The 6193-nt window shown below is 43.1% G+C and overlaps 1 protein-coding gene across 4 annotated transcripts in view; it reads left to right on the top strand.

The window, feature by feature from the left end:
- The window catches only part of CDH13 (cadherin 13), a 964648-nt gene that overhangs the window by 602349 nt on the left and 356106 nt on the right, over positions 1-6193 (top strand). The gene's annotated exons all lie outside the window — the stretch shown is intronic.

Raw genomic sequence — 6193 nt, 5'->3', positions numbered from 1 at the left:
AAAACAACACAAATTTGTTACCTTATAGTTCTGTAGGTAGAGGCATGGGTCACACTGGGTTAAAATCAAGGTGTCTGTAGGGCTACATTCATTCCTCCCTTGGGGAGAATCTATTTTCTGGCCTTTTCTAGCTTCTAAAGGCTGCCAGCATTCCTTGGCTTATGGTCACTGTCTGCATCCTCAAAGCCAACAGTGGTCAGCCAAGTCCTTCTCACACCCTGTCACTGTGACCTTTCCTGATTCCTCCCTCTTAAGGACCCCTATGATTACACAGGGCCCACACAGATAATTCAGAATAATCTATTTCAAACTCTGATGATCAGCAAGCATAATTCCCCTTTATAATGTAAACTAACACAATCCACGGTTTCCCAAGACTTAGGACATAAAAATCTGGGGGCTGGGGGAAGGTTATTCTACCATGGACTCTCTATAAGGGCAAGACTTGAAATTTAAAAGCAGGCTTCTGATTCCAAATTTAGGGTAATTTCAGTAAATTTCACTAATCAGTGAGGTGATGATGTTGAAGAAGGATTAAGTTTTGAGATTCTAGGGAGAGGAGAGAATGTGAAAAGTGCATACAGAAATTCAATGAAAAATCAATCTTTTTTTTTACACAAGGCAATAAATTAGTTATAGAAGAAATAGCTGGAAAACAGTGCTCCTGCCCTCAAATTATTATGGTTTAATTAGACTTTGAATATATGTTAATCTCTATGCAGAAAATGTAAGTTTCTACCAAAGGACCCTATAATAAATGAATTCATAATATATTAAATATACAAGGACTCAGGTATAAAAAGAAAGGGCAATTTAACTATTACATTAATAAAATGAGTTAGGATTAGGTTTATCATTTCTTCATAGCATAACAAACATCATATTCACAGTGGGAAATACTGTTTTTAACATCTTCCTACCATTCTCAACTTTCAGAAATCATCTGTGTATAAATAGTGTAGCATACTTATACAAAAACCTTCCTGGGCTTCTTTATTTCCATGAAATTTTTACAAAAGTGTTTCTTTTCTTTTAAGCTATAAACATCTTAGAGGTTCTTGAAACATACTTTCAAACTGCCTCCCAGGAAGATCGTATCCAGTTGAGATCTCAGTAGAGTGAGCCCCCGTTTCTATCACTGCATCTTCGCAACCACAGGCTCTCATCTTTTCTCCATCTGGGAGCAAACACTGGCTCTTGTTTTTCATCTGCATTTCAAGGTTTTGTGTGAGTCAAACACACATACAGTTAGGATGTCTGAATTTACAGTCTCATTTAGCTGGAAATTTCCATAGTCAGACCTGTGGATATCCCTCATTGGATATCCAATGATACATTTGTAATTCCAGCATTATGACTGTACTCTTATTAAAAAATATATCTGGAATGAACAAAATGAGATCTATTTCTGTTTGTGTCTTAGACCCTGGTTCAAGTGGAGGTTTCTAAGGATGTATTCCAGGGATGGTGTCAATGGCAGCATTCACGTCTGAAAATTCTTTAGTGTCTCAGAGAAGTAGAGGGGAAAACTTCATCTTCTCCATCTGCAAAACGGAAACTGAGCCATGTTATTGTGTAAGAGTTACAGCTAATTTATGTTCTCTATTTAATGTGATTCAAAACCTTACATGGCTGAAAATCATGGGTGCTGCACACACAGTACACTGACTGCCAGGTGTTAAACTGTAGCGTCCCTGAAGGTTACTTGTGAGTGTGTGTTTTGCTTGCTTTGAATATTTTTCCCCAAGAAGACTCAGAGTTCACGAAGGTCATAGAAGTGCTTCCTGAATTGTCTGGCCGCAGGATGACTCATGAGTCTACCCGCCATGTGCGTCATCCTTCGTTTCTTAGTCCATTGATCCAGGTTTCACATCTGCCGCCTGGACCATCTTACGTTATTTAAAAAATGGCTTGTAGGAGCCAGCTTCTCCAATTTGGCTTTCACCCAAAAAAGATCTTGTAGCACATTTTGTTTTTCATCAGTTCATCCCGTTGGGTAAGATCACAGTGTCAAATTTTGTCGGAATAAATTGTGTCTTTCCTGATTGGAGATGAGAGAAGACACAGGACGGGCGCAGTGTTAATCGTCTGTCATGAAGCGGAAGGCCAGCTTCAAAGGGACATGCTTTGGGATGTGGGTCATTATGTTCTTGTTTTGTTTTTTTTTTAATGGATTCTCATCCAGCCTTTTGTGTACAGCCAATCTCTATTATTATAGTACATTAATTGGATTAATAATCATCAGTTTGCATATTTTGATGGGTGGTTCTCGTCCCCGGAGGATATACCTCCCACTCCACAAGGAGGATAGAAGAACCTGGGCGCTGGGTGCTGAGAAGGGCAGCCAAATGGACCCTACACTTGTGCTTCAGCTAAAACTGTTCTGCCAACTCAGCTTCCCTCTGGCTCCAATGGCTTTTCCTCACCTCCTCCCCATTTCAGGAATTAAGCCCCTTTTCTCCTCCCCAATGCAGCACTCAGAAGATCAAGACTAATATCCTGGTACCCAGCCGTTGTGCCCCCCTCAAGTGGAGTACACCTCAATGTGGTATCTTAATGTCAGATAAAGCATTTTTGCTTTAAACAGATGATGGGTGATTCCCATCCCCTGTTCCCCCCTCCACTATTTACTGTCATCATTGGAGAATTAAATTTATAAGGTAACATTTTTTCTTCTCAGTAAGTCTGTGACCTCTCCAAAGGAACCTATTGTAGCTAGGCAGATACTGTAACATCGCCCAACCTGCAGCTTGTGGCCAGGTGCTACGTAATATCCAGAGGCTCACTGTGTAGTTTAATGCATATTTTCATATGTATTAATAAAAGCATAGAACAAGCTTCTCATGCTCCTAAATTCATGGGTAATTTTGCCACAGATGAGGCAAGAATAAAAAAAATAGTGATCAATGTAAACCTGAACTATTAAGTAAATAACGTAATTAGTAAGGAGAGTAAAACAAGATACAAGGGATTCCATGTAAAAATATTTAACGAACATGGGCATAGTGGGAGAAGCATGGATTTTAGAGTCAGACCCAAGTTTGAATCCAGCTTGACCACAAATCATCTCTGTGACCATGGACCAGCCAGTTACTTACATTTCTCTGCTGCAGTGAAGAAGTATTTTTTTAGGTTGTTTGGAGCCAAATGAGATAATACATAAAAGTTCTAGACATGCAGTAGACACCAAATAAATGCCAGTTCCCCTTCATTTAAAAAAGGAAGTAATCAATTTAATGTACTTTGAAACTGTTTACCAGGGGGGTTCTTGTTCTTCAGTTAAAACTGAGCAAAGAGTCAACTGGCCTGCAGTCCATGGAGCCAGACCAACTGTCAGGTCTTATGTGCCAAGGATAGAGAGAAAGGACAGATGGCCAAAGCCGAGGCCAGAACTTTGAATTCAAGTCTCTTAAAGAGGTATTATACTGGGTGCTGTGGCTCACGCCTGCAATCCCAGCACTCTGGGAGGCTGAGGCGGGTAGATTGTTGGAGCTCAGGAGTTTGAGACAAGCCTGAGCAAGAGCGAGACCCCATCACTACTAGCTGGGTAAAAAACTAGCTGGGCATCCAGCTGTGTCTGTGGTCCCAGATACTTGGGAGGCTGAGGCAGGAGGATCTCCTTAACCCAAGAGTTTGAGGTTGTTGTGAGCTATGATGCCACGGCATTCTACCCAGTGCAACAGGATGAGACTCTGTCTCAAACAAGAAAAAAAGGTATTGCCACTTCAAAGAAGACTTGATGTGATCAATGTCACCTGGATGCCTGTTACGTGCCAGACACAGGGTGTAGGCCTCCAGGACTGACTGCCCCACCCCTGCCTTCATGGGGCCAGATATTGATCAGAGAGGCAGACATTAACCCAATTACTGTACAAATAAATTATTTCATGCTACAGCAGTGTTATAAAGGAAGGACACTGATTCCATGGAATTATAAACCAGGGACACCTTAGCTAGTCTGGAGGGGCCAGGAGGATCTCCTGAAAATCTGGGTGAGATCTGAAGGATGAGCAGAGGAATGTGGAGCTATAATTAGGTTGCCTGCACTTGGTGGGAGGGTCGTAGGTGGAAACCCCCATGTCAGGGAATGTGATGTGTTGGAAGACCTGAGGAAATATGGGTTTAGCTGGGTAATAAAGAACAAGGGGGGATTTCCCATAAGATGGAATGACTTTTGGAAAGTGGGCAGGAGCCAGATTACAGAAAGACTGTTCAGAGCAAAGGCATTTGCTGTTCATCCTAAGAGTGATGAGAATCCACCCACAATGGGGTAGTATAAATACACAAAAACCTTACAAAGATACCCTGGAAGTCATAGAGAGAGTAAATTATGGCAGGCAGTCATGCAGGAGACCCATTCGGAGCCTTGTGGAGGGTCCCTGGTGAGAGGTGGCAGAGGCTAATCTCACAAGGTGGGGGTGAGGGATGTGGAAAGAAGATGATGCATTCAGAACACAGAACAAGCAGGCTGGGCAGGGCTTGCTGACCACATGGCAGGGACAGAACAGAAGTTTTTGTTTCAGGAAGAGGAAGACTTACGAGTTTCTTGCTTGGTCTGTGGGAAAAGGACCACCCTGTAGACAACATTCAGTGCATTCATCATACCCCCTAGATGCTCAAAACTTCTTGCCTCAAATAATGACATTTAAAAATATTTTGATTGAATTATTATAAATGTGAAATAATCCTGTCCTCATTAGCCAAGGTCCCTTGAAAACTGGAGGATAATATTTGGGTTAAAGTTCAGCACCAACTTTGCATCAGACACTTCCGAGTAGTATTTTGCTTAATCTATCCTAGAAGGCTCTCACTAATACAGAAATGAAGGTGCAGAGAGATGGGTGCCTTGCTCAGAGCCCAGATCCAGTTCAGGGGGAGAATTTGATACCACTGAATCCATGTGCATTGTTCTCTCCACAGCTCCCAGCACCCTCCATGCAGGCCTCTCACCCCTGCCACTGCCACCAAGGCTGCTGGGCTCTCCATCTCTCTTCCAAGATGGGCAGAGCTTTCCCAAGAGTGCTGAGTAAACCTCTAGACCAGGATCTCTCCATGTCCTGGTTTCCATATAAATTTCTAAAGAATTTAAATTTATAACAAATCTCCCCTGGATGATGACCCATAGTCCCTGTCATGACAACACTGGGTGAGTCGTCCGTCCCAGAGATATTCCTTCTTGATGGGACGAACAAAGCTGCAATGTTGGAGTGCAAAAATCACTCCCAGGCTGAGGTGGTTCAGGGCCAGCGACCCTCACTCACCATTCTCTGTGAACTTTCCCATCTCTGCATCCTCTCCACTTCACTTTGTTTTCTGCAACACTTCACTTTTCAATTAATAAGCAACTCTCTCCTACCTATTTGCCATTTGATACTTTCTCAGAATGTGATGAGGCAAAACGTGCTTTGTAAATGGTCATCAGGCACAGCTGAAGATTAGAAGAAGATGGGAAACACTGCTATTTATGGGAGATGTGTGCATGCATGTGTGGTGTGTGTGTGTCTGCACCTGTGTTTTATTGTGTATAACGTGTGTAAGGATATGCGTGTGCATCTGTGTGTGTGTGTGTGCACATGAAAGGGCTCCCTACATAGATCCCCAGACAACATCCACTTGGCCTCACCTGTGTACTTGGGGGTGCGTCCAAGAGCCACACAGAGGCAAGTGGGCAGGTGGCCAGCCTCAGCCTTCCCTTTGGAGCTTCTTTTCCTGTTTCTGACCCTGGGAGTGCCGTTCTGAAATTCTGTAAACCCCTTGGACTTCCATCTCCACCCCTGTGTCCCAGTGTAGCACTGCTCCCATGGTAATGTGTCCAGAATTCCCTAGAAATGTTGTTAAAATGGCTGAGTGGGACTAACTAGGCAAGGCTAGGAGTCTGCAATCTGACCAGCTCCCATGGGACTCCAGTGCTGGGGGGCGGTGGGGGGGGCTGAAATTTGAATAGAAAGGAGCTAGAACATGCAACTCAGAAGGTGAGCAAAGGTATAGATGGTCAGAGTTCAGGCTGGCTGCCATGGAATAAGTTAGCACATTAGACACAACCTTGGACAACTTGTCTAGCTGTCATTTATTGAGTGCCCCCTCTTGTTCTGGCTTCATCATAGAGATTTTTATTAACACGACTTACACACCATTATTCCCAGGTAAATTAACCATTGGAACTAAGAGCAGAAGGTCCTCAAGTCTAAGGAGA

This window comes from Otolemur garnettii, unplaced genomic scaffold, assembly GCF_000181295.1.
Source record: "Otolemur garnettii isolate 467f Iridium unplaced genomic scaffold, OtoGar3 scaffold00047, whole genome shotgun sequence".
In the NCBI taxonomy this organism is placed as follows: domain Eukaryota; kingdom Metazoa; phylum Chordata; class Mammalia; order Primates; family Galagidae; genus Otolemur; species Otolemur garnettii.
This window is presented reverse-complemented; position numbering and strand designations above follow the sequence as displayed.